This window comes from Protopterus annectens, chromosome 2.part1 (assembly GCF_019279795.1).
Source record: "Protopterus annectens isolate FY-2018-M chromosome 2.part1, PAN1.0, whole genome shotgun sequence".
Classification (NCBI taxonomy): Eukaryota; Metazoa; Chordata; order Ceratodontiformes; family Protopteridae; genus Protopterus; species Protopterus annectens.
The window spans coordinates 1,732,685,314-1,732,711,261 of record NC_056729.1 but is presented as its reverse complement, the minus strand read 5'-3'; the positions used below and the strand labels follow the sequence as shown (position 1 = coordinate 1,732,711,261).

Below are 25,948 nucleotides of genomic sequence, written 5' to 3'. Positions count from 1 at the left end.
CACTGCACTTTTCTGAAACTGTCCTTAACAAAATATTTTACAGCAACATGCCACAGCCGTGAAGTTGATCCATCTACCCATCACAATTTTTCACATTTTTGCACAATGGGTTGGGGCATCACATCAACGATGAGCATCATCTAGATACAATGTCCGCACCACCAAGTGGCTAGCCCAGTTGGGGCAGTTGATACATTAAATACAGAGACATGGGTTGGTTGTTTATGGGCATTTTTAATATTCCAGAAAAATGCCGTTTCACACTTTCAGCTTCAGGATTTTATGACTGAGTTTTCTGTAGCAGTTTCTATTTGTTACACAGTATACTTTTCAATCTAAAATCTTCAGATTTGATGATGTTTAATTTGTTAGAAAGCATACACTTTAGTTTCCTCAAATAAGAATCTTTGTAGATGCACAAAGCAGAAACCACTTCTGCCCATGAGAGGAAAAGCATTTTGATCCCTCTCTGTGGCCTAGTACAACAGAGTGCAAAGATCAGCTTCTGTCTAACATCAGTTTCTAGCAGCAAATACAGCAACTAGTCCAGTGTAATATACATATACAGATTACAGGGCTAACACAGCACACGCCATGATATAGTTAAAAGCATTGAAGTCAAGATGTCTCACATTGTTACATTGTATCTCATGCCATGATATAGTTAAAAGCATTGAAGTCAAGATGTCTCACATTGTTACATTGTATCTCATGCCATGATATAGTTAAAAGCAATGAAGTCAAGATGTCTCACATTGTAACATTGTATCTCACACCATGATATAGTTAAAAGCAATGAAGTCAAGATGTCTCACATTGTTACATTGTATCTCATGCCATGATATAGTTAAAAGCAATGAAGTCAAGATGTCTCACATTGTTACATTGTATCTCATGCCATGATATAGTTAAAAGCAATGAAGTCAAGATGTCTCACATTGTAACATTGTATCTCACACCATGATATAGTTAAAAGCAATGAAGTCAAGATGTCTCACATTGTAACATTGTATATGAAGAGCCACATGAGGTTTACAGTCATACCTTTAGTTAAGACATCACAGGTCAGAGTTCACCTCTACATTCATGTCACAGATTCAGTACTTACAACACACCAAGATGATGCTAAAACAAAAGGAAGAGAACAAAAAAAATTGCAATTTATTCATCTGCTTTTACTGTATTTGTGTTTCCTCCTACTTTATTTTGCTTTTGCTCCTTCTTAAAAGTACTCAATTTTATTTATTCTGCTGCATTTATTACTGCTTCGTAGTAGCCTGATTAAATTGTAACTGTTATTCTAAGTCTTTTGGTTTAAGCACTTGAGCTTCATACAGGCTGTTTTACATTAAGAAGGTTTGTGGTCTACACTGTTGTGGCAGGAGAGGTAGCTTACATCCTTTTAAGCTGGGAACTGCTGATTGAAGGCTCAGTGTTTGTTATTCTAAAGTGTATTAGTTCTGGTTTAAGCACTTGAGCTTCAGGCCAGTTATTCTACATTAAGAAGGTTTGTGGTCTGCACTCTTGTGGAGGAGAGCCTGGATTCTGCCCTTCTGAGCTGTGAATTTCTGATCACAGGCTTATTGTGCCTGCTCATTTGAACTGTTTCTTTCTGAAATTGGTGCGGCTTGTTGCTGTAGCATAGACCAGATTCAGGCCTGCTGAATCTAGCTTTGTTTGTATAACTTGAGCACTGATCCAGGCCATCTTTTTTTGGAGAAGGTTCCCCTGCACCCTAGTGGCAGGAGTGTGTGGTTAGAACTTGTCTGATTGAAGACTGCTGGAACAGGGCTCAGTTTTGAGCTTTTCTTCTGGTTAATTGGGTAACTTGTTTAAATCAGTTTGTTCGTTTTCTATTGTTTATATATATATATATATATATATATATATATACATACATATATATATATATATATATTAAAATTGCACTTTATTCATCTGCTTTTGCTGTACTTGTGTTTCTTCCAACTTTATTACTAGGGGCATTGAATACAACTCTGATCTGAGATATATAACAATAAGTATCCTTTTCTATGCATTTAAAGTGTTTCTTGATTGTATCTGCTTTATTTTCTGGAAAAAAAATATATATATACTTGTTTCCCACCTTTCCAAGCTAGTATAGTCCACTTTTTAGGTTAGTGCTGAATTCAGGGCTGTGTTACAAGTTTCTGTGTTTGCCCATACCTTACTTGGATAGAGGGAAGTTTCTCGGTTCACCCGTGAGAGAGGGGAGCTTTGAGCAGCCTATCTGTCCCTGGAGGAGTGGTTTCAACCCAGAAATTAGTAGTTTATTTGCCATTTTAGGCTAATTTCTCTCTCTTTAATTTCCCTGCTATAAAAACTGCATTTGCCTGGTTTTGCACGCTGGGCAGCGCTGGTTAGCTAGGGTATAACTATTCCTGGCTCCACAAAGTCTCCTCTTCAATTTTTCCCTTGCAACTAGACAAACTTTCAACCTAAGCAATCAAACCATTCATTTCTCAGCCTGGCACTTGCTCAAAACTCATAGCAAGCACTTATAAACCCTAGCACTAGACCCTCCCTACACTGTACAGAAGGACAATGTTCTCTATTCGACCTTACCAGCCAATCAGTAAAATAGTTCACTGTACCTATCCAGGCATGTCCAAAGGGCAGTTTCAGGTGTACTCCATAGTCCAACTGGTGAATCTGGGCATTTTGAGGCAATGTTACAACTGCCTCATGTACACAGACAGCCCTCTCCTCCTACAACCAAACACTAATACATGCGAGAGATGCAATTATACAGCCAAACTGGAGGCTAAGCTCTCTCAACCCAAGACTGAATCAGACAGTCATGAGGAGAAGGGAAATACTTGCATCACACCACCAGTCTCACATAGACCCATTAAACCAGCACCGGCAAAAAACACACATAAATACACAAAAACATACTCGGAGGCTCTAAATAAAAATCTGCAAAAACAACAGAGACCTCCAAATCAGACATCCAAGCAACCTCCACCCCCCAACACAAACCATGAAACACACACTTCACAAAACCAGTGTGCCACGCAATCATAGCCTTTAAGGCAAAATAACATACCCAGCATGCTATTTTATTTATTTTATTTTTATTTTACATTTGTTGACCGGGATAGTCCAACTGGGTATATGTCCATTTTCAGCGGAGGCCCGGGGAGAAAAGCTCTACATACCAAAAAAGAGACACTACATACATCACTGAGTGATAAACTCAGTCAGACATGTTTAGAAAAATATAGACAAAGAATACAGGCAGATACCAATATACACAATGTGCAGACTTACATATGATTGGTAAAGACATATCAGAAAATGTGAACATAGAATACAGTCAGCTCTCATAATTCACAATGCTTAGACATTCAAATGCTATGAGGCATAGATACTTGACTAAACAGCAGGCTGGGTAGCAAGACATGTATTAGTGAAGTTGTTAGGTTTAGAACAAGAGCACAGCCAATGAGATGTGAGGTATTTTTGAGTTCTCTTTTAAATAGGGGTACTGAGGTTTCCTTGGTAATGGTAGTAGGGAGTAGATTCCAGATTTTACCGGTTGAGTTGGCAAATATAGCATCGCCTGCAGAGTTGTTGGATTTTTGGGTCAGTATCATTAGTTTATCAGCTGAGCATAATGGCCTGGGGGCACTATGAGGGGTGAGAATATTTTTGATGGCAGGGGTGTTATCAGGTTGATGGAGTATTTTATCTGCTACTATAAGCTGGTTGAACTGTAGAACGGTAGGATACTCTAGCCATCCCAGTGCTTTGAGGTTCTGGCAATGGTGGGTCCTAAAAGCCATGCCTGTAGCAAATCTGCCAATATGATTGTAACATCCTGATAATTTGTTGAGATCGGTTTTGGATAGGTTGGTGAGTACAGGGGAGGCATACATAAGGGTAGAGAGGAGGTGTGATCTTGCAATAGCTAACCTAGCTAGGGGGTGAGGAAATGTTTGGCTCTGTACAGGGAGCCAAGTTTTTTGTTGACGGACTTAACAGTGTGATTGACATGTTTATCAAATTTAAGGTTGTCTATTATTATGCCTAGAAGCTTTGTATGGTCATCAGGGGAGATAATGGTGTCTTTGCTAGATATGATGTTGAAGGAAAGAGGAGGAATTCTACGGTTAGGGGAGAAAAGTAGTAGCTTGGTTTTGTTAGCATTTAGAAGCAGGCAGTGATTACCTAACCATGTTTCTACCATGCTGAAAGTGGTCTGGGTTTGGGTTAGAAGTTGTGTAGGAGAGGAGGCGGAGCATATTATCACTGAGTCATCTGCATATTGGATGCAGGTGGCTCCTGGGATGGTGGCGTGCAGATCACTGATAAAGATAGAGAAAAGAAGGGGACCTAGTATGGACCATTGTGGGACACCTAGGTTTAGAGGAAGTTGAGATGACAGCTTGCTCTGCCATAAGACAGCCTGCTGTCTACCGTTTAGGTAGGAGTGAAATCACTGTATTGCATGTTGGTCTAAACCAATGAATTGTAGGGTATTGAACAGTAGCTGATGGTTGACCATATCAAAAGCTTTTGAGAGATCTAGGAAGAGTGCTGAAGATAGTTTGTTGTTGTTATGATGAAGATTGATGACATTAGAGAAAAACAGAAGAGTCGTGGTAGTACTGTGGAATGGCCTAAAGCCATGCTGAAAGTTGGCGAGCTTTCCGTTTTGAATAAGAAAGTGCATAATGTGTCTGTGTATGCATCTTTCCATGATTTTAGCTAATGCTGAAAGAATGGCTATAGGTCTAAAGTTAGATAATTATGTGGAACGTCCTCCTTTATGGAGAGGTATAACATGATATTTTCCAGATTGCTGGGGTGGATCCTTCTGAGATGGATCTGTTGATCACAATAGAAATGGGAAGTGCTATGGCGTCAGCTGCTTTTTGAAGATATTCAGCTGGGAGGTGGTCGGCAGCTAGTGTAGTTGGTTTTAGCTTTTTGAGTAAGGTCCGGATCAGGTTGGTAGGTATGGTTTGAAAGGTAAAGGTGGGTTGGGTGCTGGGTGGATCAGGGCTAGATGTGCCAGAGCTGGTGTTTGGGTCCGATGGAGTGAGATGGGTAGCTAGAGACTGGATAGTTTCAGTAAAGAAGGAGTTAAAGCTGTTTGCAATTTCAACAGGGGATTTATCAAGGGCAGCTGATGGGGTAGGAGTGGTGTAACGGCCTGGGTGGAGAAGACTGTTAATACCAGCCCAGAACTTTTGAGGTTTTAGCTGATATTTTTGTTGTAGAAGGGTGTAGTGATTTTGTTTGTCTAGAATGACAGCTTTTTGGTCTGGTTCCTTAGCTGCTGGTATCTTACTTGTCCATAAGGGCTTTGATAAAATGCCACCTGGCCCAGGCATTGTTTCTTAGTTTAATTTTGTTTTTTGTTTCTTTAGATAGCCACGGTGTAACTGTGGCTCTTACACAGATGGTACGGGTAGGAGCATGGTGGTTAAGGATAGCCAGAAATTTGGTACTGAAGTACTCAACTGCTTCTTGTAATGGGAATCATTTCAAGACATTCCAATTACATGCTTTGAGTTCTTTTTGGAAGTTGTCAAGGTTAAGGGTCCTGACGTTTCTTATAGTTTTGTAGGTGGGCTAGTTGGGAATGTCAGCTTTGAGCCTAATAATATAGGTAAGGCAGTGATCACTTAGATCATTGGGTAATGTACCTGACTTGTACATTTGGGGGTGGCTGTTAATAAGTATCCAATCGAAGATACTATCTTTGACTCTATTTTTGCCAAATCTGGTGGGGGTGGCAATGATCTGAGTAAACCCGTGGAAGTTTAAATGGGTGGAGGGAGTTACAGAGGAACAGGTGTTCCAATCAATGTTAAAGTCCCCCAAGACAATAATTTCCTGGGGATAGTTAGAAGCTAGCCACTGTAAGATATTTTCTAGAATATTATTATTCTTGTTGGGTGGAATGTAAATGCAGACAATTTATCTGTATTTATTTTTGTTTATTATTAGTTTGGCAATGAGAATTTCTGCATTGCCAAATTGGGGTGGCTGTTGGGTGTCAATTATTATTGTTAGGGTAGACTTGTATAGTACATCTACCCCGCCACCTTTCCTGGAGATCCAGTCCAGTCTAAGGATGTTGTACTGTGGGGGGGTTATTTCGTTATCTTTGGTTATTGGCTTTTGCCAGGTTTCTGGGAGGCAGAGGATATCAGGGGAGTGAACAGCTAAGAGTCCATGTAGGCTATGGATCTTGTTGCTTAGGCTTCTGATGTTGAGATGACAGACCAGAAATGAGTTTGGAAGTCTATCAGTCTGGGTAGTACACATTGGGTTGTTAGATGGTGTGCTTGGGTCTACTGTTGTGGATGGGCCAGGGTTGGAGTGGATGTATCCATCCTTCATGAGATTAATTTTTAAGTTGGTTATGAGTCTTAAAAAATTGTTTATGATTTTTTCGTAGCTTTTGGTTTTCAAGCTAATGTAATGGTATTTAGTCAGGTGATGGTAATTAGGAGGGTGAGGAATTAGGAGAGGGGGTGGTTATGTGGTGGATAAACTTATTAAAGTGCTGGGTTGGTGTCTGTTTGAGAGTTTGGGTATTGGATTTCAAGATGCTGCACATATTCATAGGAGCTTAGGTGATAGGAATGAATAGCAGGGGTACTAAGGGAGCAGCATTAGTGTTTTAGCTGTAGTCATAATAAATTACTAGGGTAGGGTCGGTGTTGAGTGTATGTAGTGGATAAAAGATTAGAGAAACTAGAATAGCTATGGGTGGGTTAATGTGGATAGTGGGGTGGATAGAGGGTGTATTATTGTGCTAGGAGTTTGCTGGGTTCTAGAAGCACATGTAGTTGGTTAGCTAATTAAGGGGGTGTGCCAGTGGTACTATAAATGTAGTACTACCAGGGGTGGGTGGTATATGGGGGAAGGGTGAGGTGCAGAGTGTGCGAAGCGAGCGGAGTGGGGCTAAATCAGTAAAGCAGATGCCTAGAGGCAGTCACTAGTAATAGGTAACTCTATAGTCAGGCACACTGACGTCCCAATCACTAGGCTGAACAAGGAAAAGGTTACTGTTAGCTGCCTGTCGGGAGCCAGGATCCGCCACATAACACATGCACTCAGGTCACTCCAGAACAAGTACAAATACGACTCTGTCACTGTCCATGTTAGTGTGAATGACCTGAGCCGTATCACCCTGGACTACATGAAAAGAGACATGGAAGAGCTCTTGAATCACACAGCCCAGGCCGGTATGACCCTGATGCTGAGTAGCATCCTGTTCTCACCAAGAATGATACCACGGTATAAAGAAAAAGTTATCTATTTCAACAACTGGCTAAGTTTCTGGTGTCATTCAAAGGGGAATCCAGTGTCTGTCCACCTGGGATGACATGCTCGACAAGCCACGCTAGTTCGCTAGAGACGGCTTGCACCTGTCATCCTTAGGCTTTCGAATACTGTCCAAGGCTCTTGCCACCCCCATAGTGCCTTTTTTAGGCAAGTCTCAAAAGACAAACCCACTGCTGTAAATAGCACAAGTAACAGAAAACTGAGGGTAATGCTACTCAATGCCAGAAGTATAAACCACAAAATGCACGCACTCAAGGCACTCCTCAGCATGGAGAAAATTGATATATGTGCAGTAACAGAAACCTGGTTTAAGGCTCCAAAGAGCTCCCCAGCACTACCAGGCTACAACTCATACCATACATTTTGGCCACAGAACCCAGACTGAAATACAAACGTGGGGGGGGTATCCATATTCATCAAGGATACCTACACCTCCAGGTTAATGGCACAGCACAATGCTTCAGAGATCATCCACGTGCAACTAACAACGGGCAAAACTGCAATTCAATTTGTAACTTGCTACAGATCACCCACCATGTCCCAGGACCCCCATTCCACATTTCTGGAAACACTGGGAAACATAAAGGTCCTACCAAACACCCTAATATTGGGTGATTTCAATTACCCAAACATTAACTGGGAGAACTACTCAAGTACTAACTCCCTTGCCCAACATTTCCTAGAATTTATAAACTCAAATGCCCTAGATCAACTGGTCAACATTCCCACCAGAGGTGACAACATATTGAACCTGGTCATCACCAACATGGGGGACTGGTGTTCCACACCGGAGGTCAACCCCTTGCTATTTAGATCTGACCATAAACAAATCACTCTGGATATCCACATTCCGCCCCCACCCCTGGTCAAGGAAACCACCGTGAAAAACTTTTCAAAAGCAAACTTCACGTTACTTAAGAGCGAGGTGGAAAGTTTCAAAGCCCCCATGCTAAAAAGTAATGCTGTCCAAGCTGGAAAATCCTTTACTAATGCATTCTATGGGCACCTACAAGAATGCATGGATCATGCTATCCCAAGCAAAACCAAGACTCACTCCTCCAGGAAAAGGAAATCAATCTTGTGGACTCCTGCCATAAACAAGCTATACAATAGAAGGAGGAAACTAGTACAGGAAAGAGTAAAATCCCAAGAAAGGAAGACATCCCTGATCAGTATCAGCAAGAAACTACAATCCCTCATAAATCCATCCAAGGCTAGCTTCGAAAGAAAAATTGCCAAAGGCTCCAAAGATAACCACAAGGCATTCTTTAGCTATGTCAAGAATCTAAGTGGCAATGCTCTGATCTGCTCGGAGTTAGTAGGAATGGCACAAAATACACTGAACCGACTGATATCGACAACATCGTGGCGGACAGGTTCAGTGCAAACTTCACCCCCCCTCACCCCCAAAAGGGCAAGGGTCCATAACCATACCAGAAGAATGTAGAGCCCCTGGAATCACAGACACTCAGGGTAAAACAGCCCTCTCCAAAGCCAAAAACACAGCATCAATGAGACCGGATGGTGTCCCAGGCTGCATCATACACAAGCTCAAAGATGAACTAACCCCTCACCTAAACACACTGTTCAAACTCAGCCTCCCCACAGGCTATGTACCCATAGAGTGGCTCAGAGCAACGGTTATTCTGCTCCACAAAGGTGGAGCCAAAACAGACCCCGGGAACTATCGCCCTATAAGCCTGACCAGCTTGGTCTGCAAGGCTATGGAGTGCATCATCATGGAACTCATTAACAGACATTGTGAACCTCCAAACACTGGACCCTACCCAGTTCGGCTTTGTTAAGGGCAGATCATGCCTCCTAGACCTGGTGGACTTCTTTGAGACAGTTACCAAGGCTATAGATGAGGGAAAGGTGGTACACACAGCCTAACTAGACCTCGCAAAGGCCTTCGACACCATTCCCCATTCTGGCATTATAGACAAGCTCACCAGCCTGAACATAAACCCTTACTTCACAAGATGGGTTGCCAACTGTCTCATGGACAGAACCCACATGGTGAGAGTTGCGGGAGCTAGGTCCGACTCTAAACCGGTTACAAGTGGCGTTCCCCAGGGCTCAGTCCTAGGACCCCTCTGTTCGGCATATACCTCTCAGAAGTACAGGCAAGCACAGGAGGACTATGGCTGACCACGTTCGCAGATGACTGCAAACTAGGGGCTATAATTGACTCTCCAGCTGAGACAGACATCCTCCAAAAGGGTCTCACTGAGACGGATACCTGGTGTCAAAAGCATGGCCTGAAGCTAAATGCCAGAAAGTGCATAGCCATCCCCTTTGGAAAAAACAAACTATCCACAAACTACCACATAGGTGGTAGTCCCCTAAATACGGAAGATGTAATAAGGGATCTGGGGACCCAAGTAGATAGTAATCTCTCATTTGATAATCACATTGCCAAAGTGGTTAGAAAATCCTTCTATGTGGCCCACCTCATCACAAAAGGATTTGCATCCAGATCAAAAGAGGACATTGTGCCCCTCTACTCATCACTCATCAGACCCATCATTGTGTACAACGCCCCATTTGGGATGTACCTTACAAGACACCTACAACAGCTGGAAAGACCACAGAAGTGTTGCACTTAATTTAAAATCATTTTTTTTCTCTTAAAATTGCATTTTACCTGACTTTGACCTAGCACTCAAGTGTGGGGTCATTTATTGCACTGTTGTGAATATTTTGCTACTTGTATATCTCTGCTACCTTTAAACTAAAACAAAAAAAGAAAAAACAAAAAAATCTTGCTTTTTTCCCACTTTCTGAAATTTAAGAAAGTTCAGTTACAGATTTGCTGTTTTGAACTGTTTGTAAGTTTCTTGGAGGCCAGTGCTTGCTTGGGCTAAACGGAAGTCTCTGTGTTCACCAGTGGCAGTGGTTAACACTGAGCAGCCTGCCTGTCCATGTAGGAGTGGTTACTGCCTAGAAGCTGTAGTTTTATTGGACATTTTGGGTCAATTCCAAACTCCTTGATTTCTCTCTCTTAAAACCCTGCAACTCTCTTTTTGCTTAGTCTTGCGCATAGAGCAGCATCGGGCAGCACCGCTTAAACAGGTTTAAACTATTCCCGGCTCCACAAAGTCTGCTCTTCACTTTTTCCCTTAGAACTGCTCTAATTCTCTAATTAAGCACTCTATTCTCATTCTAAAGCCCTGCACTTGCTCGTATAAGTAATCTCATAGGTAAACACAAACTAAAGCACTACATCCTCTTATACTCCTTCTAAGCACTTGCTCCCTATTGGTTCTTTCTGATCAGTCAATAAGTAGTTCCCTATATTATTCAGGCATGTCCAAAGGTCAGTTTCGAGTTTACTCTCCAGTCCAGCTGGTGAATCTGGGAATCTTGAGGCAATGTTACAAATGCCTTATGTATACATACCATCCTCTCCTCCTCCCAACAAGCTCAAATATATGTGAGAGATGCAACTATATAGCCAAACTGGAGGCTAAGATCTCTCAACCCAGTACTGGCACAGCCTGTCAGGAGGAGAAGGTAACCACACACACCACAAATCTAGTCTCACATAGACCTATCGCATTAGCAAACCAAACACATAAACACACAAAAACATACTCAGAGGCTCTAAATAAAAATCTGCCTAAGCAGCAGAGATCTCTAAAGCAGACATCCAAGCAACACCTACCATGAAACAATATCCACGTAGCACATAGCTCACAAAGTTATGTGCCACACAGTCACAGCCCTTAAGGCTAAGCAACACACCTAATACACTTGTAATAGGTGACTTTATTGTCAGACACACTGACGTCCCACTCACCAGGCTGAACAAGGAGAAGGTCACTGTAAGCTGCCTGTCAGGTGCCAGGATCCACCACATAACATAAGCACTCAGGTCACTCCAAAGCAAGTATAAATATGACTCCGTCATTGTCCATGCGGATGTGAATGACCTGAGACGTACCTCCCTGGACTACATGAAAAAAGACGTACAGGAGTTCTTTGATCATGTAGCCCAGGCCGGTATGCCCCTGACCTTGAGTAGCATCTTACCCTCACCAAGAATGATGCCACAGCATAAAGACAAAATAATCAGTTTTAACAATTGGCTAAAGTATTGGTGTCATTCAAAGGGGATCCAGTGTCTGTCAGCCTGGGATGACATGCTCGACAAGCCACGTTGCTTCGCTAGGGACGGCTTGCACCTATCACCTCTGGGTTTTCGGATACTGGCAAAGGCTCTTGCCACCCCCATAGTGCCTTTTTTAGGCAAGGCTCAAAAGACAAACCTACCTCCATAGACAACACAAGGAAAAATAAACTAAGGGTAATGCTACTCAATGCCAGAAGTCTAAACCTCAAAATGCAAGCACTCGAAGCTCTCCTCAGCATGGAGAATATAGATGTCTGTGCAGTAAGAGAGACCTGGTTCAAGGCTCCCGACAGCACCCCAGCACTACCAGGTTATACCTCATACCATGCTTTTCGGCCCCAAAACTCGGACCGAACCACAAAAGGAGGGGGAGTATATTCATCAGGGATACCCACACCTCCAGGTTAGTGGCACTGCATGAAGCATCGGAAACCATCCATGTGCAACTAACAGTGGGCAAAACTGCCTTTCAGTTTGTAGCCTGCTACAGACCACCATCCCAGACTCTGGAACCTCACGTGGCTTTCCTGAGAACATTGGAGAATATGAAGGCCTCTCCAAATACCTTTATATTGGGTGACTTCAACTACCCAAACATAGACTGGGAGCACTACTCAAGCTCCAACAGCCTAGCCCAGAGGTTCCTTGAATTTATAAATTCTAATGCTATGGAACAACTGGTCACCACGCCTACAAGAGGGGAAAACATACTGGACCTGATCATCACAGACATGGGGACTCTATGCTCTGCACCAGAGGTACACAAGATCAGACCACAAATTAATCTCGCTGAACATCCACATCCCGACCCCACCACCACCCCAGAAAACCACAGTAAAAAACTTCTCTAAGGTGAATTTCACACTTCTCAAAACCAAGGTGAATTCACTCAAAGCCCCCGGGCCAGTGGAAACTACGGCCCAAACTGCAGAATCCTTTTTAAACGCATTCTATGGTCATCTTCAGGAATGCATGGATCATGCGATCCCAAATAAAACCAAGTCCCAATCCTCCAAAGGCAGGCGTCATTTCTGGTGGACCACTGCCATAAATAAGCTATACAACAAAAGGAGGAAGCTACTGCAGGATAGAGCAAAATCCCTCAATAAGAAAGCATCACTGATCAGTACTAGCAAAAATCTACGGTCCCTCATAAAATCATCCAAGGCCAGCTTCGAGAGAAAAATTGCACAAGACACTAAAGATAACCACAAGGCCTTCTTTAGTTATGTTAGAAACCTAGGTGGCAACTCCCAGATATGTTCAGAGTTAGTCCAAAATGACAAAAAATACACTGAACCCACAGACATTGCCAACATCCAGGCGGATAGGTTCAGTGCAAACTTCTCCCCCCCTTCTCCCCCAAAAGAGCAAATATCTATCCCAACAGAGAGTTGTCTCCCTGTCATCTCAGATGCTCAGGTGGGAGCTGCCCTCTCCAAAGCAAAAAACACAGCATCAATGGGACCGGACGGTGTCCTGGGCTGCGTCCTACATGAGCTCCAAGAAGAGCTAAAACCTCATATTAGATTACTGTTCAATCTCAGCCTTACTAAAGGATATGCACCAAAGGAATGGCATACAGCAACAGTGGTCTCACTCCACAAAGGTGGTGCCTCAACGGACCCTGGAAACTATCGCCCCATAAGCCTGACTAGCCTGGTCTGCAAAGCTATGGAGAGGATCATCATGGAACTCATAAACAAAGACATTGGGGAACTACAGACGCTAGATCCTACACAATTTGGCTTTGTTAAGGGCAGATCCTGCCTCTTGAACCTGGTAGACTTCTTCAAAAAAGTCACCAAGGCCATAGATGAAGGGAAGGTAGTCCACACAGCCTACCTGGACCTCGCAAAAGCCTTCGACACCATAACCCACTCTGGCATCACAGATAAGCTCTCCAGCTTAAATATCAACCCCTATGTCATAAGATGGGTTGCAAACTGGCTCAAAGACAGAACCCACATGGTCAGAATTGCGGGAGCCATGTCAGACTCTAAACCTGTTACAAGTGGTGTCCCACAGGGCTCAGTCCTGGGACCACTCTTGTTCGGTATATATTTTTCAGAGGTACAGGCCAAAACGGGAGGACTATGGCTGACCAAGTTCGCAGACGACTGCAAACTGGGTGCCATAATCAACTCTCCAGCTGACACAGGCATCCTCCAGAAGGGTCTCCCAGAGACAGACAACTGCTGCCAAAGCCATGGCCTAAAACTAAACACCAAGAAGTGTATAGTCATCCCCTTTGGGAAAAACAAAGTGCCCATAAACTACCACACAGGCGGTAATCCATTAAGTATGGAGGAAGTAATTAGGGACCTAGTAACCCAAGTTGATAGTAATCTCTCCTTTGACAACCATGTTGCCAAAGTGGTTAGAAAGACCTTCTATATAGCCCACCTTATCATGAAAGGGTTCACATCTAGATCAGGGGAGGTCATCGTGCCCCTTTACTCATCCCTCATCAGGCCCATAATTGAGTATGATGCCCCATTTGGGATGTACCTTACCCGACACCTGCAGCAACTGGAAAGACCCCAAAAGTACCTCACCAACAGGATCAAGGGACTCAAACAGATGCCCTATGCTGCCAGGTTAAAGAAACTCCAGCTCTACTCAGTTGCATACCGCCTGCTTAGAGGTGATCTGTGCCTGACGTATAAAGCCATGCCCAACCCAGAATTAATGGACATGCTCCACCTAAAAAAATCCAAATCCACTAGAGCTACACACTCAAGGGACTTGAATCTCAACACAGAAATTAATAGGAAATGCTGGAGAGACAGATTTGTGACCCAGAGGCTCTCAGCACTCTGGAATAGAATCCCAGTCCATATCAGGCAGAGCCCCTCGCTGACTCTCTTCAAGAGAAATCTTGAAGAGTGGATGGGAGATCGTAGGTTCACCCTGGGGATCACTTCTGTGTCACTACTACACAGAGGCACAGTAAACTAATCTAAAAAGGGCACAGTAAAACCTACTTTTAAGGGGTGGCGAAAGCCAAACACACTCTGGCTAGGCTGATAAATGCCCTAGGGCATATAGCCTAGTATCAACCTATGAACCTATGAAAACCAACTTGTTACTATGACTGCTCAATCTTTTTCTAAGGACAAAATAAATCTAGTCAATAAAGGTTTAGGATTCATTCCATCGTTTTTTGTTTCCCAGTATTCAGTTGTTATGGATGTCAAAAATTTTTGTCGTTGCCTGAACATGAAATTTTTTTATGTCCAGCGACATGAGGCTAGTAATACTGTTGATACCTCATTCAGGTTTAAGAGATCCACATTCCAGTCACCATATCACCCTGTTGTCAAAATATTTAAACAACAGGTAATTAGTGAGTTACATGCAAATGAAAATTCTATTTGTAAAAAGTTTAATTACAATTTGACTAAAGAACAAAAAAATAATCTTAGAAATAATGATAGAGTTAATATACTGAATGCAGACAAGGGTGGTGCCATTGTTATTTGGGATGGTGAGGATTATGATTTTGAAGTCACCAGACAATTGAATGGTGTGATTTCTTATTGTAAATTTCCTTAAGTTCCAACTTTCGAATTTAAGATGCGTATTAGTGTTTTTTTGTCTAAGGAAAAAAATAGGGGAATTATCATGGAATCTTTGGTTCAACAACTTTTGGTTAATGACCCGAATCCTCAATTTTTTTTATATTTTGCCTAAAATACATAAATAAGTGTCTAAGCCTCTGGGTTAACCTATTGTTTCTGGAAGGGGTTCTCTCACAGAACCACTGTCGGTCTATTTGGAACCAAAGTTGAAGCCTCTCTTACATTTCATAAGAGCTCATTTTAAGGGCACAAATGAGCTTCTTATACTTATGAATGATATACAAGTTCCACATAATTCATACTTGCGTACATTGGCTGTGCAATCTCTATACACTAGCATACCCCTTGAGGGTGGACTACTGGCAGTGAAATACTGGCTGGAGTATACATAGATGTATTCAGAGATCCAGGTTCAATTTTTACTCAAAATGACGGGTACTGTATTGGAACAAAATGTTTTTCAGTATAGGGCTAACTGTTTTTTTACAAATCAGGGTTACAACAATGGTGCTACTTTTGCCCCTATATATGCTGACCTATCAATGGGCTATTTAGAGTTCAAATTGATTTATGGAGGAAAAAAATCCTTATTTTAGACATCTAAATATTCCATGATGCTATTTAGATTGTTGGGCAGTTTAGTGTGGCACTATTGAAATGTGGGGTCAGTCTGTGAAATATCTGAATTCCAACAGTTTTGGTTCGAAGTTTCTGGGCAAAACTGATCAGTTTAATGTTGACTTTTTGGATGTCAATTATTACCAGACTTACTGATGGGACCATTGTCACTAGTCTGTATCATAAGCCATTTACTAAAAATTCATTGTTGCATGCTAAGATTTGTCATCCCAAACATATTATTGATAACATTCCGGAATCGCAATTTTTACAATTGAGACATTTATGCACTTTGGATAGTACTTTTCATGAGGAAGCTACTAATATGACAACAAGATTTATTCAGAAGTGATACAATAAAAATGTTGTTAAATTTGCTTAGGATACAGCAACTAAACATTCTAGGGAGACTTTATTAAGTTAACCATGACAGGAACAAGATAATCGCCAGGTGAAATTATGGTCATAGAACAGCTAAACCTTGTTTATCCACTACTTTTGGGAGGAGTACTTTTAAAATCAAGGCCATTATTAATAAACACTGGCATATTTTGAAGACTGAACCATTTTTCAATCAGTGTCTTGACAATATTTGTCATTATGTTTATCGTAGTGACAGAACAGGGGTGACATCTACCAGAGTAAATCACAAACAATTTATGATAGCACATTTTGTGGAAATTATACATACTGCAAAATTATTTCTAGAACTAAGTCATTCAACTTAGGCAACACTTGTAGAGTGCTTAATATCAGACTAATTACTTGCACTAGTGAATGGATAGTTTACCTGGCAGTTTGCCAGTGTGGAGCTACTTACGTGGGTCAGACATTTTAGTGACATTAATTGTAGATGTCCAAGAAGTGCTTTATATAAACACATATAAATTCACACCACAGCCCATTTTATTTTTGTGGCATAGACATGGTTGCGGGAGAGGAGGTGTCTAGTTTGCAGAAAACACAAAATATTACCTGAGAAGGAAAGAATGTGGACAGTAAATTTAGGGGCAATGTTTAAACCAGGACTAAACTAACGCTGTTAGCCTAAAGGCTACTTAGTTTTGTTTCTTGATGTATATATACTTTGTTTTGTGGCTTGAACTATATTCTGGAGCATTTCTCAGTTAGTTATTTGCATAAATATTTATGTCAATACTTCATAATGTTACAGATATACTTTAACTAATGACTGCATCTTTAATTGCAGGTTTTAAGTGCAGCATTGTAGCCATTTCCGCTTCACACAATGATGACGCCATGGGGAGAAATCGGTTTGTTGTTCACTTTCTGTTGATTTGCCATTATTAAATGTTGGTTAGTTATCCTGCACAGATCACATTTATTTATATTTGTTGGACTCTTATTGCATACACTTTCAAGTGTTGGAGTTTTGATTGCTAAATATGCTATTTTTCTGTCCGTTGCACTTCCTCACGGTTCGCTCACCATTTTGCATGTGTGTGTGTGTGTGTGTATGTATGTGTGTGTATACATATATATATATATATATATATATATATATGTATACACATATACATATATATATATATATATATATATATACATATACATATATATATATACATATATATATATATATGTGTGTGTGTGTGTGTGTGTGTGTGTGTGTGTGTGTGTGTGTGTGGAGAGTGAGAGAGAAAGAGATAGATGTAAACATATATATTCTCATATATATATATATATATATATATATATATATATATATATATATATATATATAGGTCAGTAGTGCAACAAGTAGCACAATTGTCTTTGGTGCAGAAGGTTGTGGGTTTCATGCCAACACTAGGTAGAGTGATTGCTGACACTGCAGTGCAGCATACGAGGGGTGCTGCACTCCTGAATGTGCCATCTTTTGGATAAGATGTTAAACCAGGGCTCCACCTGCTTGAGGTGGTGGTAGCTCAGGTAGATGTAAAAGATCCCATGGCACATACTGCAAAAAGCAAGAGAAGTTCCCCCATGCCCTAGCCAAACGTGCCTTAGTAGTATAAATACCACCTCTGTTCACCCCTGAAAAGTAGTTACTAGCTTACTGGGACTAACACGTTCAACAAAGGATAATGTATACATATACACACAACACACACACACATATGTAAGCGTCTACATTGTTGCCTCATATTTTTGTGCTTCATAAAATTTGTAGTTTTCTGCCAAATTATTGAGGATTGAAGCCTTCACTAAATGACACATTTCATCATATCTTTCAGAAAATGCATGCTAAGACAAAACCTGTTATTCTAGCAACTTTCTAACTTACTAAGTTTAGAAGATCAACATTTAAAATCTGTCCTGATTTTGGGCCATTGCCCCCTATTATTTTAGGCTTTGTACAGATTTCTTCCCCTTAGAGGTTGAGAGGTATGACACACACACAGCCATACACTAAGAGAAGAGCAGTATAAGCTAGTATTACATCAGTATAATGCCAGTATAACAGTACCATATGATCATAGGAGATTATAGAATGAGAGGTTGGTATAGTGGTTAAGGTGTTTACCTTACAAACACAAAGTGCAGGGTTTGTTTCTCACATGGGGTAAGTGGCAAAGCTTAAAATGGTCCACAAGGACAGTTAGCCTATTATTAATCCATGAAGATACAGATAGTGCTGAAAGGTTGTAAAGCAATGACTGAAAATAAAATAGCAAAGCTAGCAATATAAGGGCATTCTAACAGGGGAACCTGCAGAAATGGAGAGAGGCGTTCATGAGCACAGAGAAATGGTGACAGGCATTCATGAGCACAGTTCTCCTTGGCATATTTCATTGATACAAATGTACCTCTAGGAGTGTAACATGGTGTTAGAACTTGCACTTTGGAATAACCAGACTCATGAGGAGGTTGGTGTAAAGGTTAAGGTGTTTACCTTACAGACAAGATACATAGTTTGATTCTCACCTGGGGCAATTGGCTAGGCTTAAAATGGCCCACAAGGGCAGTTAGCCTAGTATGAATCTATGAATCTATGAAGTAAAGAAGCAGTCAGTTTCTCTCCCACTATACTTTAGCAGCCTTTAATGTATGAACAGAGACAAAATATTAAAGACATGCACCTTTCTTCAAACTAAAAATGACAAAGTTGTGTTTAACTGACAAAGGTAAAGAGAGATATACAGATAGAACCTAACATATATTGTTTGAATCTCTTAACCAGAGAGAGAGAGTTAATGGAGAATGGAATTCAACCCTGCGTCTCCTCCTCTGCAGTCAAACAGTTCAGCTAACATGAAGGACTACTTTCAGCTGCAAAAGCTGCAGCACTCAGGAGACAATACAGATTAAAGCGGTCAGGCAGACAATACAGATTAAAGCTATGCCAGGAACTGATTCCCTCAGCCTCTATTTCAGTCCCTGAAAAGGGGTGCATGCATCCAGTGGTATGCCCTTGTTAGCAAATAATAAACCAAGTATTTCAAATGTAAAGAACTTGCTATGCTAAGGTAACTCAAAACACTTCAGGCACTAAGTAAATCTTCTCACAGGCTGAAAATACAAACCCCCCACCTCCTCCACCACCACCATCCAGACCTCTCAAGACTGACCCTCAACCACTGAATTTCTCAAGGAACTCAAGCAGTTCCACAGTACCAAAACCTCTACCTCCCCAACTCACCCAGCCCCTACCTTTCACCCCCTCTTTATTTAAAGAAGTTTCTTGCAATATCCTTGACCCCTTACTAGAAAACCTACCCCTGAATGCACCCCCTGGTGCTTCCAACATTCTCCCCTACTTCATCTTACTCTGCAAAGACTTCCTTTCCACACTTGTGCTTCACCACTATAACCTCTGTTTAACTCGTAGCATATAATGCTACACATATGGAAAGCTGCTCTTGTCAAACACCTTCCAAAACAGCCTCAGCCAGAAAAAGCTTCTCACTTCCTCCCTGTCTCCATCATCCATACACTTCAAAAAATACTTGAAAAACTAATCTATATTCAACTGTCCACTTAGATCCAACAGTACCACCTCCTCACTCTTAAACAGCGTGAATTTGGGAACTGGCCAGAACAAAATGCCACATGGTCACTTGCAGGTACGATCCTTTTCAACATGGATAAAGGAAACCTTTCAAGTTCATCCTTTACTGAGCATAACAAAGCTTCTGACCGTACTGAACATCTCCTGCTCCTTAACTCCCTCCAAGAAACCAGAGTTAGTTTTAGCACTGTTACCTGATTAAAAGATTTCTTAACATTAAATAAGGTCTTTCAGAGTCAAAATCAGCACATCCCTATCACCACCAGCACCCATTTACCAAAGGAGTATGCCAGGGCTCCACATCTGCACCACTGTTGTTTTCAGTCTTTATTAACAAGCTACCCAATGAACCAAATGGAAAACGTATCAAACAAGCCTGTATATGAACTCCGTTTATTGCAGTAAAAACACACCAAGATTAAATGCTTTCGTCTTTCACATAGAAGACTTCATCAGAATAAAGCACACTGATTCGAGAACCATTTTTATACCAGTGCATGTTACATAATAGATAAAATTGAGCCAATGGTATTGTAAAAAAAAGTCACATGTAAAATGGTCACATGAGCAATATTAAATACGCAGGATGATAATATTCAAGCCAACTTAGCTTTTTACAAATAAAACACTGTTATATATAAATACTTTCAGGATATGTTTAAAAATGCAGGCACGGTAATACATGTAAAAGTGTTAGAATACTTAGTTTCATAGATTTTTCTTTCAGGGCTGTGAATATTGTCAAGGAATCATTTATACCTGGTGGAAAATTAGCTGCTAGTCTGAGTTGCCAAACCAGCTCTTTTTTACTTAATAAATTCTTTCCCATCATAGAATCCATTGCACGTATCACATAGAAAAAGGTACACCACTCTGGTGGTAAGGTTATATTCAAGAAAGGAAATTGTTTTACCACCAGAGTGGTGTGCCTTGCTCCACGTGATACGTGCAATGGATTCTATGTTGGGAAAATGAAGAGGGTGTTGAAAAGCAGAATCTATGAGCACACATATGTTAAAAACAAGAAGGATACACGTGCATTAAATAGGCATTCCCTCACTTGTTCTAATTTTAAAGGTTTTAAATTTGGTATTTTGGATACTGTGGACATAGATTTGAGGGGAAGCGGGTGACGGGAAGAATGTATTAAGAAAAAAGAGCTGGTTTGGCAACTCAGACTAGCAGCTAATTTTCCACCAGGTATAAATGATTTCTTGACAATACTTACAGCCCTGAAAGAAAAATCTATGAAACTAAGTATTTTAACACTTTTACATGCATTACCGTGCCTGCATTTTTAAACATATCTTGTAGGTATTTATATATAACAGTGTTTTATTTGTAAAAAGCTAAGTTGGCTTGAATATTAACATCCTGTGTATTTAATATTTCTCATGTGACCATTTTACATGTGACTTTTTTTGACAATACCATTGGCTCAATTTTATCTATTATGTAACATGTACTGGTATAAAATGGTTCTTGAATCAGTGTGCTTTATTCTGATGAAGTCTTCTATGTGAAAGACGAAAGCGCTTAATTTTGGTGTGTTTTACTGTTATAAACAGAGTTCGTATACAGGCTAGTTTGGTGCATTCTCCATTTGGTTCCTGGTCTTCTGTTATTCGCACTGCAACAAATACTTGGATTAAGCTACCCAATGACTTTGCCAACCTTTCTATCACTCATTACTCAAATGACAGAGTTAGCCTTTGGACTAGTCCCTCCCACTCATTTAAACCAACCTTCAATCTGACCCCCACTCCCTTAACTCTTAGCTAAATGACTATAAGCTACTCCTAAACCCCTCTAGAACTAAAGATATAATATTTGCAATGTCACAAAAGCTGAAAAAGACCCTCTTAAAAATTTCAACATCAAAAATCTCAATGGTGCCCTATAGAAACAACCACATCTTTTAAATACCTTTGTTGTATGACATGACTAGTCATTTAACTTCAATAACCAGAACAAAACCATTAAAAAAGCTAAGTTATCTTTTATTCTGGTACTGGAAAATATTTGCCTTCCTCTCCAGTGCAGCCACAGCTACAACAGGCAATGGACTCCTCTTTGGTCAGCTTGAATTTGAGCTCCCCATCACAGCCACAGCTTCTAAAAAAAAACACGTCCACTCTACAGTCCATTCAGAACATAATCTGCCAATTCAGTAGGCATTCTGGTATATTATCATGCTCCAAAGAAGCAGTACTCTTGGTCTTAAATAGTTAGTATTTGACTATTGGCACACAAGTAACTGCACATGATTTCTAACATAGTTAAAGAAAGCTTTGTGATTACCTTTTGCCTGGGTGGCTATTTTAACTGCATAATCTAGTGCTGGTAGATTTGATCAGGGACCGGAGTTCCCTATTATTTATTTTATTTCATTTATTTGACATTTGTTAACTGGGTTAGTCCATCTGAGCCAATGGCCTGTTTTCAGTGGAGACCCAAAGAGAAACGCTCCAGCAATACAAACATGAAAAGATAACATACTAGGCAATATACAAACCTCAAGAAAGACATTGCAGCAATACAACATAAGCAAAAATTACATATTAACTGTAATAAAAATAAAACAAAATGAAGTAAATACAACTAGCACATAAAGGCCACAGAAGTACCTCACAAAGAACAGATGCCCTACACTGACCATCTTAAAAAACTCCTGCTTTACTCTGTAGCATATCGCCTACTCCGAGGTGATCTCTGCCTAATATATAAAGCTATTTCAAACACACACCTGTTGGACATGCTACACCTTAAGAAATCCCAATCCCTCTGAGCTATATGGTCTAGGGACCTAAACCTTGTCACCACAATAAACAGGACATGTTGGAGGGATAGATTCCTGCCCCCGAGACTTCCCATACTCTGGAACAAGCTACCCATCTATGTCAAGCAAAGTTCCCCATTAGCACTCTTCAAGAAAAACCTTGATAAGTGGATAGGAAATAGGAAATTCACCCTGGGGATCACTTTGGTGGCTCTGCTCGACAGGGACACAGGAAAATAACTTTCTTGGGTGGCGTAAGCCAGGGAACCTTGTTGCCTAGGCTTACTAAGGCCCTTGGACTGACAGCCTAGCACCTATGAACCTATAACTATTTACAATAATGGCATATCTTTCCCAAGTAGCATAATGTAGTATTGTCTTGTGTATCAAGTATGACAAGAGCATTTTGGCGTATGGAAGGTTACATATACAGTTTTCTGTGTGGAAGATTTTCAGTCCATATATCTCTAGTTACTCATGGTATACTGATCAGATCAGACAATAGTAATAGCAGTAGCGAACTTCGCACTCGTCTTAAGTAAAAAAAAAATAAATAAATAAAATATATATAATTGTACAGAATTACTAAGTATTCGAAAGTAATCCAAGCAAGGCAGGCAGTCTGTTTCCAGTCGAAAATCCTTTATTAAGTACACAGACAAGCGATCCAAGTAAAACAAAAATAGAGTAATAGTTTCCTCAGGGTTATATTATTATGACAGCTACTAAGAAGGGCAGGACCAGCTCGAATGTCACACTGATGGGGGAAGGGATGTGAATTTAATATGTGTACCAACAACACTTTGTTTTACAGCACAACAAACCACTCCCTTGCTTGATAAAAAGTATATATATATATATATATATATATTTAGAAAGCTTGTGAGGAAATTATTACTCTATTTTTGTTTTACTTGGATTGTTTGTCTGTGTACTTAACAAAGGATTTTCGACTGGAAACAAGCTGTCTGTCTTGTTGGATTACTTTTGAATACTTAGTAAAGCTGTACAATTATATATTTTTTATTATTATTATTTTTTTTACTTAAGACGAGTTTAAGTTTGGTACTTCTACTACTATTGTCTGATCTGACCAATCTACAGTGATTAACTATAGATATACCGACTGAAAATCTTCCACACAGAGATGTTTCTTACACTGTTTTGTTTTTGGGCTCCACTATACTTGTTTAGTGGGTTGTTTTGAGATTTTGGGGATACCATGGAGATTACTTGTTTTTTTTTTTACAAATATATTTTCATGCAATGAGCTTTTATTCTTTTAAGTTTGGCATTATATTTATTTCATGGGGGACAGATACTTCGATACAGCAATTTATATGAGCATAGAATTTTGTGTTGAAGGATTTTGTACTTACAGAGAGATGATCAGGGTTTCAGCAGACTAGCATTGGCACAATGTCCAAATAACGACTTGTTGGAGGATGTTACTGGCAACAGTCTTATTCAGAATTTTGCCTCCCATAGTGGGGGTGTGGATAGCTGGTCTACCAAGTTTGTATTTATGAAGTCCAAAAATATCTGGGAATACACATTAGGGTTTATATAAAGTTTCTCAGTCGATGAAGGGGTAGTTGAAGTCACCTAAGAGGACTGGCTGAATACTTAGGACATCTACACTTGTCAAGCAGAAATATGAGCCAAAGGGGACATATGAGAGCTATGATGAAATACGAGGTTTTGTTAATGTTAAGTTGGACAAAGAGGCATTCCGGTTTGTTTTCCTGACGAATCAGTCTGGAGGTGAAATAATATTTTATGAATAAAGAGATCTCAATGTCTTCAGTGCCTTCATCTAGTACAGTGGAAACGAACATGTGGTGGGCATTGAAACCTTGCACTGATAGCGTGCCTTCTTGAATCCGGTCTCTATGATGATGTATATAATGATGCATTCTTGAACCCGGTCTCTATGATGATGTATATAATGATGCATTCTAAGGTTAGTGATGCCTGTAGGAAGTTTATTTTTTGTTAAGTGTTGAGTAGCAATAGCTTCATGTTATTACAATTGTATTTTGTTATGGTGGAAGCATATGAACACTGACTTTACCTAAACAAGGTATTAAAGAGATGCATGAGGTTTTTGTCTCATAACTGTGCCTCTTCCTGCCAAACTGCATAAAAAAAGAAACCTACCCCACAACCTTCACAGCCTCCTCAATTAGCTCCACCAACCCACACTGCGGTGTACCTCCCTCTCCTTCTTCATAGTGGAACCCACACTCTGACAATCATTCCCCTTCACCTAAAACAAATCTCCTCTTTATACACTTTTAGAGCACACAAAAAATGACACCATCAAAAAAATCTAACTGCAAGTGTATTTCTACCAGGGCCAGCCTTGGGTCAAATACTGCCATAGGCAAAAGGGCTCCATAGCGCCCTTCCAAACCACCCAGTGCCCCATCCTGGTCTACCTACATCATCTAGATTACTTTGTTTCTTCACTTTTCTCACAGGTTGTCTTACGCTTCAGTTTTTCCTGGTTTCATTTAACACAACTTAAAGAAACCATTTGTTTACTTAAAAAAAAAAAAACTGTAAAAGCATCCCTGCTTGAGTGGCACCCTAGGCAGCCACCTAGCTGGCCCATGCCTAATGCCAGCGGCTGCACCTCTCAACTGCCCAGATTTTCACAGAACGTATAGATTTTTGCCTTATATTTTTGGTCTGTTCCACATAAAAATTGTGATTTTTCTGGATTTCTGTGGCAAATCAATGAGGAATGACTTCACTAAATAATGACAGGAATTTGAGTTTCAGACTTCATATCCCTCAGAAGATGCATGGCAACACAACACATTTTATTCCAGCAATTTTCTAAGTTTATAAGAGCAATATTTAAATGATGCCCCTATTTTTGGGGCTTTGCCCCCCCAATTACTTTTGGCTTTGTCCAGATATTTTTGTGCTAAGAGGTTGAGAGCTATAGGCCAGCTATGTTTTCCACTGAACATGTCGCCTATCTCCCCCTCCCCCATCTACACAGCCTCTACTTTGACCCTCTGTTTGTACCTGCTGATTGCCTCCCACATTTACTACTAAAATTAAGCCACATTTGTCATTTTTCTCTGTTAATAATATTTGATTGATGTTACAATTTGCTGAGGGACGCTCCTCCTTCTGCGATTACTCCGTGTTTTTGAATTAGTTCTGTTTTATTTTTCTGGGAACTTTTTAACAAGGTCTGTGCCTGCAAATGATCTACTGTGATCAGTGCCCTACCCCCAGTAAATAAACAAATACATCACATCAAGAAATAAGACAAAACAAAACAGCTTCTATGAAGCTAAATAACACATGTCATCTGAATAAAATAAATGAAATGAAATCCCCAAATGTGGTATAATGCAAAAGTATCACAGTTGACTGCGGGTACCCCACTTCAGTGCTGCTTAGTGTTGTCTTCTCTTGGTCACATCCACACATTTTAATACACTTAAACTTTTTTACTCTCTACTCAGTCA

At 40.4% G+C, this 25,948-nt stretch overlaps 1 protein-coding gene across 3 annotated transcripts in view; it reads right to left on the bottom strand.

Annotated features, from left to right (window-relative positions):
• DVL1 (dishevelled segment polarity protein 1) overlaps positions 1 to 25,948 on the bottom strand; it is a 2,262,785-nt gene that overhangs the window by 353,731 nt on the left and 1,883,106 nt on the right. The gene's annotated exons all lie outside the window — the stretch shown is intronic.